Source organism: Tachysurus fulvidraco, unplaced genomic scaffold, assembly GCF_022655615.1.
Source record: "Tachysurus fulvidraco isolate hzauxx_2018 unplaced genomic scaffold, HZAU_PFXX_2.0 HiC_scaffold_42_np12, whole genome shotgun sequence".
In the NCBI taxonomy this organism is placed as follows: domain Eukaryota; kingdom Metazoa; phylum Chordata; class Actinopteri; order Siluriformes; family Bagridae; genus Tachysurus; species Tachysurus fulvidraco.
Window position 1 is genome coordinate 696,955 of NW_025927275.1, and position 12,777 is coordinate 709,731.

Genomic DNA, 12,777 nt, shown 5'->3' on the forward strand with positions numbered 1-12,777 from the left:
GAAAGGGCAGCTAATTTTCTAATTGGCTGGCAGGGGCTGATTTTCAAATTTGAATGGGAAAAGACGCCCATTGGTCCATTTGAATTTGGTCCCGCCCCCAGCCAATAAAAAGGGACAACTGACAATGCAGGTTTCATTCATTGCTTCTAGCTCTGAGAGAGAAAGCATCTAAGACTCCTTGCATCTATATTGTCCTGATATTTACACACTGACTTTATTCTCTGGTTTTCAAGCCTTTTTATTTTTCCAAGACATTCATTCATTTATTTATTTATTTATTTGTTTGTTTTGTTTCAAAGAAAATAAGCCTTTTATTTTCAAAGACATTTATTTCTTGTATTTCTTTTATTTCTAAGAAGCCTCTTATTTTCAAAGACATTTATCTCTTGTATTTCTTTTATTTCTAAGAAATCTTTCAATTTTCAATTTCTCTCTTTTTTCATAAAAAGATTTTTGAACAAGCCAGTCTGAAGAAGGTTCCAAGTGAACCGAAACGTTGCAACGGCTTGTTCACATTTTTCTTTTTCAATAAACACAAAATAAAAATTTTTTTTTTCCAAAAACAGAAAAATTAAAAAAAAAGATAAAAATGTTTCTGACAGACAGAGATGGATGGACTGTGGTGACACACAGACGCAGACACGCCACTCAGGCTGCTGTCTGGCCCAGGCCCTATCAACATAACAGGTTTGAACGTCAGGCACGAGAAGAGAGAGTGTTCTCTTATGCCGACGCAGTCAAATATGGCAGCCACAGGAGGGCAGCCATTACTCACCATAACAATCATCAGCAAAGGTCTGATAGGCCAAAATTTTTGGAAACCCGGGCCCGCTATGGGCCTGGCACTTTGTTCTCCTCACAAAAAACCCTCATAAGGGAACCACCGAAAAGACAACAGATTCAGCCACGTGGATCTCGTCCTCACCTGCAAAAAAACAAAAAACACACATTATACACAGAACACAGAGGATGAATACTCAGATGATCCTGACCACAAAAAGCAGTACATTGCTCAATATAATTAAACTTGTACACCACCAAAACAATGTTAGCCATGAGCAACCTATTGGAATCAAAAGAATTGAGAGAAATCTGTCAAATGTCATCAAACCAGCCTTGTCAAACTCCACAACGCAAGCTCTCATTGAAGGCAATGCCAAATACTGGGCCTACACAACCATGCTGATCCTAAAAAACCACTATGAGGATGCATTGGTACAAGAAATGGCTAAACTCCAGCATTTCTCTCCCCAAGGCTGGGATAAATGCTTCAACACTGCCATCTTGTGGGCAAAATGAGTTCTAGGCACTAGACTGACAGATAAATCTATACATGAAGCTTATGCGTTAGCAGGGGACAAATGGCAGGCCACAGCCTCTCCTATTGACTCTGAGGAACAGAATGAGATAGTGGAGAGTCAAAATGTTGCTCCTAAGCCCCCTCTCACAGAAAATACAGTGGCTAAAAGTACTATAGTGGTGCAGGCTGTTATACACGGGGAGACAGAGGCACAGCCTCTGACTGAAATATCTATCCCTGTACCGGAAAAGCGGACCAAGACTGCATCCACCATGACGGAGCCACAGAATGACTGGTCCCCTATGAGACAGGAGGACTCAGATAGCCATTCAGAAGGCGAAATAAACTTTCCAGCCTCACCTAAAGAACAACGCACCCCTCGCTCATGTCCCAAGAAAGATGGGGAGGAGGACATTGTCCTTGTTGAAGAGGGTGAAGAGTCTGAAATAGCAGGTTTTGAAGCACAGAGAATAAACCTTAGTCCTGACAAAATCACCAGCCTCAGAACTGCCACACAGGCCCGGCTAAGTGTTGAACTCAGCACTCCTCCGGGAACACAGTGTATCTCCCAGGGGGACGGACCGAACAGACACATTAACACATCCAGGAAAATGATGGACTGGAAACTCAATGTCCGAAAAACCACTGACGTGGAACAGCAGCCAAAGATAAAGAAGAGCAGCCAAAGATAAATTCCCTATGGCACAAATTTGGGTGCCAGAAGTCAATTTTTTCAGGTAGGCTTCCTACTAAAGAGCAGACACAATTAACCATCTTAAACAATCATATCTCGGCCAACCTGAAACACATTCCAGCCCTGTCCAGATCGGAGTTTCACACAGAAGGTGACAATGTTCACTGGACAGTGGACACGGCTAAAAGCATGCTTTATTGCACAGCCCGAACTCACCAGATGTATCATGTTGCATCTCGTTGGAATCGTCTCCTTATTGGCTAAAGAGCTATGATGCTCACGAAACATCAAATCGCTACTGGACGTGGCAAATGTCAGTCAAAGGGAGGGTCACCCACATAGCATGGAGAGACCTCATTGGCTTCTTAGCTGCCTATCTCGGCCGCACAGGCACTGGTTGGCTCATGCGAGGGCTTGTTTGATTCGTCACATCCTCGACTACAAATCTGACGCGTTTTTAAATTTTGGTATGTGTCCAATGAGACGTAGGAGTCCAACAAAGGGCGGAAGTGAAGCTTTGTGTTCAGTTTCCGGTCAAACACATAATTCTTGTGAAGCGAGCAAAGCGTTTTGGATTAAAAGGATTACATTTTCAAGTTTTTTGGACTCTCGGGGATTTTTACAAGCATTTGTTTTGGAAAATACATTAACATTAGTGACAATGTGAAGAAAGGGAAATTTAAAGACCAGCGTTTAAAGGTGAGTAAACAGATCGAACTAGCGCCACCTAGTTCAATTTTCTATCAAATGGTTAAATTACTATAAATCATATTATGCTTTGTGTGTGCGCTTAATAAAATCCTGAGAGTCTAAGCTTTCAAACAATACAAGCACATCACACAAATTGGACATAAAGGTTTTCTTTAAAGAAACAGACACACATGCTCTGCTACAAAAAGAGTTTTCACCCAAGACACACTTACTCCGGCTTGGTGAAATCACAGCTCCTGAGGTTCCATCGCATATGTACTCAGGAACGGGACTTCAAGGAAGCAACACAAATCCTCTTTAGGGCCCTCAGGCCATGAGGATATAGCAGATCTTTCCTGAGGGAAATATACAAATCATACCGGTTAAGGAATGTCCAGGCGGAGGGCCCAACCATTTGAATTGTACAGTTCCTCTTGCAGTTTTACCGTTCGTCCTGACATACTCCTCAGCGGCCATGAAACTGTCCAGAGTGGTGAAGTCCAACTTTGAGAACGTTTTGGGACAAACACAAGGATTTAAGAGTCACAGAGTTATTGCAGCATTCAGAAAGAACAAAAGCTTACAGGACTACCTGATCAGAGCAAAACTCCATCCTCTTCAGGAGGCAAAACCCAAACACCAGGGACAGTACCTGAAACAAACAGCGTATGTACAAAACAAAATTACAAAAGAAGTCTTTAATACTTACCCATCAGGTACAGTACACAGCAAGAACTGTATCTACCTCGTCACCTGTAGCCAGTGTGGAGCCCAATATGTGGGAGAAACGGGTAACACCATTCTGGTTAGAATGACCAGCAGTACACTTCTCTATAGGGGGTTTATACAGGATCCTCCACCTGTCTCACACAAGGACGTCTGTGTTCGACATCCCTGGCCACCTTGAGACTTTTTGTCTCCTCAAGGACTCTTTGTGCAGCACTTTTACTGTTAATTGGTACATGGCTTTCTTAGACATGTCCTTTAAAAGGTTTGACTGTGGAGTATTGAAAGACAAGATGGAGTCTGTGACTTCGTCTTCCTCCTCTGCTCTCACCGCAGGCAGAAAATGAAGTCCAGGAAACTCCACATCGTCCCCCCGGTCGTGAGTATTCCCATGTCTCTGGCCAATGTACACTTTGTAGCTGCTTGGCAGTGAATTGTACAGTTCCTCTTGCAGTTTTGCTGTTAGACGTGAAGATCTCAGCCCCCGTCACTGTTTTCAGCTCTTCCGCTGGTATCCAGCCTCCTTCGTCCAGTAGGTGGCCCAGTTTTGTGATGTTGTCCAGTAAACACCTGCGGATGCTCACCGAGGACAGCAGTCTCGAAGTTATGAGAGAGTTGAAGAAGAGTGGTTCTTCTGGAGCCCATTGCTCTAGATTGTCCATGACTCTTTCTGTTCTTGTTACTGTTTTCCATGTAAGCAGCACGGATCTGTAATAAGGTGTCAGCTCGGATAAGCTCAGCTCCCCCAGCTTAATTAAGAACAGGTGTTTATCCAGCTTGAGGCCAACTACTCTCCTCAGGATGGCAGTTGCAGTTTTCTCCCACACCACATCTTTGTGGTATAGGAGTCTCTGCACGGCTTGTATCCGGAAGGCACGGATTCTGCTCCTCACGTCTACCAGCCCCTGCCCACCTTCTTGTAATGGCAGATAAACTACTGCGGCATGCAGCCAGTGTTGTCCACTCCAAAAGAAGTCCACTATTCTTCTTTGTATGTCAGCAACCAGTTCTTCAGGTGGTTCCATAACAATAGTCCTGGGGGGTATTCCAGAAAGCAGGTTATGTGACATACCTAGGTATGTTTAAGGGTAAGTTCGTGGATAACTTTCAGTTCCAAAAACGGAGATAACTTTCTGGGTATGTATGTAACCATAGCAACTGACTCTCTGAAGATAACCTGCTCGGGAGGAGGTTATGTTTCAGTGTAACTTCGTTCCAGAAGGTTGGTGAGCATGGCATGCCCTTTTGATGAGGATCCTGTGGACGTAGAAGCACAAATTATACGAGTTTTTTTCGTCGGGAGAGGGTTATAAGACCGCGTATTGATGTGTTTGCATAACCTAATGAATATTTGAAAGAGCGTTATCGTTTTTCACAAGATTCGTTAGTTTATTTAACACGTCTTTTAAAACCGCATATCGCGAATGTGACAAACCGCGGTTCTGCACTTAGCACTTAGGTTTTTTGCGTCTGGCCATTTTTTGTACAGTGTGGGCGATTCAGAGCATGTAGGAAAGGCAACTGTGTGTAGAGCCGTTCGTACAGTATGTGTGGCACTTAAACAGTTCTTACCCACGTTTGTGCAGTTCCCTGGCCATAAACCTCTGCTTGTTATTAAAGACGAATTCCACAGAGTGGCAGGTTTGTCCTTTGTAGTAAAATCTATGACTCATATTTAATATTTAGTCATATTATTTATATCTATACATGTATTCATTATACGCACACACACTTCATACTTCCATAACTTTCTGTTTCATGGTTTCCAAATGTAATTGGGTGCATTGATGGCACTCACATTCCTATTAAAGCTCCACCAATAAATGAGGGAGACTATGTTAATAGGAAATCTATTCATAGTATCAATGTGCAGGTAACAACTTAATTTTTTCCCTTCTTAAAATCATTAAAGTCATTACTTTTTCCACTAACTAGGTAATATGTGAGGCAACCCAAATCATTACCAATGTCGAGGCAAAATGGCCAGGATCTGTGCATGATGACAGAATTTTCCACGAGTCATCATTATGCCAGACATTTCAGCAGGGTATGTTTTGCTTTATACGATTGTTTTTTTTTCTTTCCTTTTTACATTATATTTGTGTTGCACACTTCAATCATTACAGGACAGTACAATGGTTACTTGCTGGGGGACAGAGGATACCCTTGTCTGCCCTATTTAATGGCACCTTACCCTGAACCTGAGCCTGGACCACAGACACGGTTTAACCTGGCTCACAGCCGAACACGGGTCAAGGTGGAGATGACTATAGGGATCCTCTATTCTCGGTTTCAGTGTCTGCGTGGGCTCCGGGTTAGTCCAGAGAGGGCATGTGACATTATAGTGGCTTGTGTTGTGCTTCACAATATTGCCACTATAAGAGGAGAGAGCCACCCTCCTTGTATTGAGGAAGATGGCCCAGAGGAACACCTACAGATTTTAGAGGCAAACAGAGACGGAAGACTTTTGAGAGACAGGATCTGTCCAAATTACTTTTAATTTTTTTGCACTGGTCTGCCAGGCAAGTTATTTCTTTTTTTCCTGAAAAACAATAAAAGTAAAATTCAATAAAATGTTTTTTTAGATTGCTTTACACACACACATACACATATACATATATATATATACATACACACACCACATTTAACATGCAACAGATTAATATTCAGACAAGTTCTCACCTTAAGGCGATGCTCCAGTAATTCAATTTCAAGTGCTGCTTTTTTAATGAGGAGCCTTTTTTCTTCCACTTGAAGCTGTATAAGGTCCATCTCCATCTCCATGTCACTTTCTCTTATTTGTTTTTGAAGATGGAACTTATACAGCTCCTGTTGGAAAAAAAAATCTTAGTAGAAATAATTAAAATATTATTCCTTACAATACTATAACCAAAGTAAAGTATTAGGCCTTGCAAAATATTACAATTGCTGTCATAAGACATATGTAGGTGATGTTGTAGGCCAAAGATGTTTATTGCAACCAGATTCGGGGCTGTTAGGCCTAGTCAGTCTGAGCACATTTGTAATAACAACTTGTTATGTAGAAGGGAAAATACCATTGTTCCCAGACCTTAGCTCATAAATTGTTATGGAAAATGAAGAACACCATGGTTCTCAGACCTTGGTCCATAGCAATAACATGTTATGTAGAATGAAAAAAACAGTGGTCCACAGACCTAGGCCCTGAGAACTAAAGGGAGGAAAATCCATAAATGGGCATGTGGTGCTCATAAACTTGTTGTGCAGACTGAAGAAGGCCCAGGTGTTCAGTCTGAGGTCATGAAAAATAAGGAGGAAAATCCATAAATGGGCATATGGGTGAAAGGTAATGGGAAATAAGGGGAAATTGGGTCAGTGTATTTAGAAAACATAGGAGATGATTCCGGTAAATAAGGTGATATGGCACCTGGGCTCCTAGGAGCGCCAGGGTATATATTGAGAAGATATCTGAGTTTTTTGGTTCCAAGGGGGCGAAGGTGTGTGTGTGCGTGTGGGGGCGCGTGCGCGCGCACGCGGGCGCATGCCCGTGTCCGCGGGTCAAGGTGGATGGTTTTTATTTTTGCAAGGACGACACGAGAGTTCTTGTTTTTCTTGATTGATTTTGCATGACATGCTCTTTTTGGGGGTTTTAATTTGTTACCTTTAATTTGGCAATTTGTTACTTTTAATTTGGCAATTTGATACTTTGAATTTGGCAATTTGTTACTTTGAATTTGGCAAATTATAATTTGTTGGCTGATTGACCATAATAAAGAAGGTTGCTCATTCTCATCCAGGTCTGAGGAGTTTTCTCAGTATTTTTGTAGTAATTATAGAGTTAACAGTGAAATTTAACTAAAGGCCTAAGAGAAGAGATCACCCTGTGATGTGTCGACTTGGAGACCGGCTCTGAGTTCCGACACTCCTTTGCTGGCAACTAGGAAGGTGGAAAAAATGTAATGAATGAGATTGTTTGGTCAGACAATAAAATTCAAATATGGACACCGGGACACAAATTCTTACCCTGCTTAGATTGTGTGCTGAGGTTGAAGGACCCTCATGTGTGCGCAAATCCCTAGGTATGTACTGTGAAAGGACAATGACAGTTTGTAATGCCAAAAGGGGCCATACATTATAATGGTATGCATCATACCTCAGTGGATCTACCAACATTGTCCACTTCTGTCACAGCAGATGTGGTCTCTTCATCGTCATCTTAATCATCTTCATCCTACAGGAGAAATATTCAAGTATACATTATCTGGCAAAAAAACAAACAAACCTAAAAGTAACTAATGGTACCTGACAACAAATCACTTACAACTGTGACAGACTATGCTCTTTCTGGAGGGTCCAATAATACAATCTGTCCATCATCAGTATCTATAAGAACACACAACCCATTAAATTCTCAATATTATCAAAGAAAATAATACATGTTATAATAATAGTTCAGTAATTGTGTAATCTAATATTACCTTTTTGCAGAATGTCTTTGTGTTTTATTTTGACTTGGCTTAAAGTTCTTGTGGCTCCAGAAGGATTACACCTTATTAAAAATATATATACATTATTATTTTAAACTAAAGAAATAAATGGCAGGAAAAGTAAATGCTTTCATAATGATATAACATATTCAAAAGGATGTATAAGTCATACTTCATTATTTTGCACTATAATAAAACGGGAGCCAAAACCAAATTTGTAATTTAATAAACTCACACATTTACTCTGTCCATTATTTTTTGCCAAGCCAACTCTCTTGCTTTAGCCGATGCAGCTGTATTGCTTCTTTTTAATATTATTGGCTTAAACTCTTCATAAGTGTGCATTAAAACCTCCAACTCGGCCTCTGTGAAATACACCACTCTCTTTTTTTACGCTTTGAGTTTACATGGTGACTCGTGAAATCGGCGATCCATTGAAAATGTCTTTATACATGCACCGTGCACGCGCATAAACTCTGGGTAACCAGTTGGAGGTTGATTAATGTGCTTGCAAAGCACATTCTTATTCTCTTGCATTATTATTATTATTATTATTATTATTATTAATGTGCTTGCTAAAGCACATTCTTATTCTCTTGCATACTTATTATTATTTTATATTTTATAAATATAATTATTATTATGCATCTTCTTCCGGACACCTTTTCGGCGCGTAACTTGTCCCGCAGCTTTTGTCCTAGACCCATAAATGATGTGTCAAATCGAGCGGCTCATTGAGGAGAGGTGTGCTATCTATTTTGTAAGCGATCAGAATTCCAGAATTCCCAGTATGGAAGTTCAAAGGGGTGTTTTTTCCCCATAGACTTGAATGGGGAATCTCTCTGTAGATGTGCTAACATCCAAAAGAGGGCAGCAGACACCAGTGAATCTGTGTAAAGGTCTTTATTAAAGTTTGTTGCTATATTTCACAGTGAGCTTCAGTTTCATTTCATATATATATATATATATATATTGTGGGATCGCCCCCTATTTTCATGATTTTCGTTTGACGGCTCAGTGTAGTTTTTTAAGCCTCCTAGGACAAGTGAGAGCCGAAACAAAGGACGGAAGTGCTGTGTTTCGGTCAGAAACGCGTTTTGGATTAAAGCATCTCGGATTAAAAGGCTTACATATTCCAGTTCCTTAGACTCTTGGGGATTTTTTACAAGCATTTGTTTTGGAAAATGTTACCCCAGTGACGAAAGGTAAGCGCCGCTAATTTCCGGTGACTATCAACATGGATTAAATTAGTATGATGGCTATAAATCATATTATGCTTTGTGTGTGGGCTTAATAAAATCCCGAGAGTCTAAGCTTTCAAACACTAACATTTAACCGTGTATTTAATGCTTAAACCTAGTGCTGTGGTGCCTTGGACAGCACGGCGGTCACATATGTTGTTGTTTCTGCCATTTGTATAACTTTTTGTTGTTTTCAACTATCAGTGTAGTTTTTATAATTTTTTATTTCACTTTAAACTAATGTCCTTTTAAGAACAGCAACAGCTCTTTTAAGAGCCACCCATTAATTAAAATTAAGCGCATTTTTTCTTTGTCTCCTCACATTACATAATTATTTTTAAACATATGACACGTATATCACAAAGAATGATAAGAATGACTTTAATATAATAAAGCTTGGGTATTGTTAGACGCGCCATTCTTCACATTAGTGAATTAATACATAAAACCGCAAAGGCTTCCTCGTCTTGGATGGTTTAGTGGATAGCGAATCCGTTTAGCATGCAGAGATTCGGGGTTCGAATCCACCCTTGGACAGTTTTTTTTTTTTTTTTTTCTAAAACTTTATAATAAAGGTTCATTAGTTGACATTAGTTACCACATTACTTAACATGAACTAATAATGAACTGCACTTCTACAGCATTTATTCATTTTGTTCATGTTAATTTCAACATTTACTAATACATTATTAACACCGTGTTAACATTACTTAATATACTGTGAACTAACATGAACAAAGAATAAACTTTATTTTAACAAAGATTACTAAATACAATTATTGCTCATGGTTATTAAATGTTAGTTAATACATTACATTTGAACTAATGATCCTTATTGTAACGTGATTATATTTTTTCCCAGTAAAATCACTGATTGATGCTTTAGTTCAAGATCTTCATGGCGCTTGTTTCAGGAAAAGATAAATGGGTTTTCAGGTGTGCTCTTTTGTTGCAGGTGAGAAACTAGTCTGCAAATATTGCACTTATGTACGTCGCTCTGGATAAGGGCGTCTGCCAAATGCTGTAAATGTAAATGCAAATATAACCATAGTAACTGTGCAGCCAAACCCTAGCAACCATGTAGTGCACCTTACGAACCATATTGCAATATAAAGAAGCCATATCTCAGTTACACAACATAAAACACTCAGCACGATGAGGGGAACTGACGTCACGAGCAAGCACATTCACATTTTCTTTAGGAAATGTACTGTTCTAGTTTCTTTTGCTCTTTTCTTCTTTCCCCAAGGCTGAAGCAGTGCTGAACACGACTGTAATCCCATCACAGTCCCAGTTGTTGGTGTAATGTGTAAATATTGTATACGATCTGTAAACACGTTTGTTATTTGTGTATGTTATTTGTCGTATTGTTAGCTACGTCCCATGTCCTTCTTCAGCTCACAGATTAGCAGCATTTTGGGGTGAAATTTCAGACACAGTTAATGAACTGGTTTTAGAAAATGAGCCCTAACTATAGAAACCATAACGTACTCTAACCAGACCGTTAATTCTAACCTGTTGTTGATGTTAGATTCAGTTCAGAGGCAGTGTTGAAACGACATGAGGATGGAAATGCAAGAGGAACTCCCTGAGACACAGAATGGAGTCACTGCCTCAACGAGTCACAGCTGCTTTGATGGCACAAAGGAAACTCTCAGACAGGTGGGTTTAATGTTCTGGCTCTTTGGTAGATATTTTTATCCAGCACATGCAGGTTCGCTTCCCCCATGTTAATAACCTCCAGCTACCATTTCTCCACGCTGCTGTTTCCTTTTTTCTTTCTTTTTCCTAAGAGATTTTATTGAGCAGGAGAAATGGCACCTCACTAAGAGGATTTAGACTGAACTAAATCCTCTCTGAATAAGATCCACTTTTATAAACACATCTCCTCTCAACACTGTGGAGGAGAAAGGAAACACAACACAAAGGAGTTACAGAGTGGGGAGGAAATTTGATCTAATAGGTTCTTTTTGTAAAAATTCTAATTGGCTCCCAAATTAGAGAAGAAACCTGGTGACGACGTGTGTTTACGTTCAGTTCTGTGAACATGACATTAAAATAAAAGAGTGCAGAAATGACAGCAGCGTGATGGATCAGTCCCGGGGTCTCGTCTGAAGCAGACTGAAATGGATTCTTTTGGTTCATTTAATATTTGGTTTGTTTACAAATGCCACAGAAAGAAATATTCAATTAAAGTCAAATGTATTTGTATAACGCTTTTTACAGTAGACTTTGTCTCAAAGCAGCTTTACAGAACATGAACATAGAACAAAAGGTTAATATAATACAAAGTCCCAGATTAATATTAGTTATATATAAATGTGTATGTATTTATCCCCAATGAACAAGTCTGAGGTGACTCAGGTGACTTTGGGGAGGAAAAACCCCCTTAGATGGTAAAGGAAGGAACCTTTGAGAGGAACCAGACTCAAAGGGGAACCTCATCCTCATCTGGGTGACACTGGGGGTGTGATTATATAACCTCATCCTCATCTGGGTGACACTGGGGGTGTGATTATATAACCTCATCCTCATCTTGGTGACACTGGGGGTGTGATTATATAACCTCATCCTCATCTGGGTGATACTAGGGGTGTGATTTATATAACCTCATCCTCATCTGGGTGACACTGGGGTGTGATTATATATATACAGTCTGATAAATGTTGTAGTGATGTAAAAGACCACATGGAGTCACATCTCCTCTTTAGTATCACAGAGTCTAACTGGAGCTGGTAGATCTCTAGATGTCTCAGGATCCTCACAGAGTCACCTTCATCTCAGTGGACGTCCAAAATCTTCATCACACAGAAGACAATCAGAGCTGCTACAGATTCTGGATGCCTCGTGATGTGTAGAAAGAGAGAAGCAGTGGAGAGGAAATAATGTAGCTGCTGTTTATAATATTAACAAGTACTAGATGATAATGTGCATTTGGTCAGATGTAATAGTGCACAGTATTATGGGATGTATTATGTAATATTATGGGATGTATTATGTGTATGCCTGACTAAAGAGATGAGTTTCTAATCTACATTTAAACTGGGAAAGTGTGTCTGAGCCCCGAACACTATCAGGAAGACTATTCCAAAGTTTGGGAGCTAAATAAGAAAACGCTCTACCACCTTTAGTAGACTTAGATATTCTGGGAACTAGCAGAAGTCCTGAGTTTTGTGATGTCAGAGAGCGTGAAGGATTGTAACGTGTTAGAAGACTAGTTAGATACATGGGAGCTAAACCATTAAGAGCCTTGTACGTAAGTAGCAGCAGTTTGTAATCAGTTCTAAACTTAACAGGTAGCCAGTGTAGAGATGATAACATTGGGGTTATATGGTCATACTTTCTTGTCCTAGTGAGAACTCTGGCAGCTGCATTTTGGACTAACTGTAACCTATTTATTAAAGATGCAGGACAACCACCTAGTAATGCATTACAATAGTCCAGTCTAGAGGTCATGAAGGCATGAACTAGCTTCTCAGCATCAGATACAGACAGGATGTTTCTCAGCTTGGCAATATTTCTAAGGTGAAGAAGGCTGTGTTTGTAATATGGTGATGTGAGTTTCAGAAGCTTTAAAGCCTTTTAAAGCAGAAAAAGTCACACAAGTCGTCTGTAGGTGAAAAACATCCTCATAGAACATCAAGTTTCTCAGAGATTGAT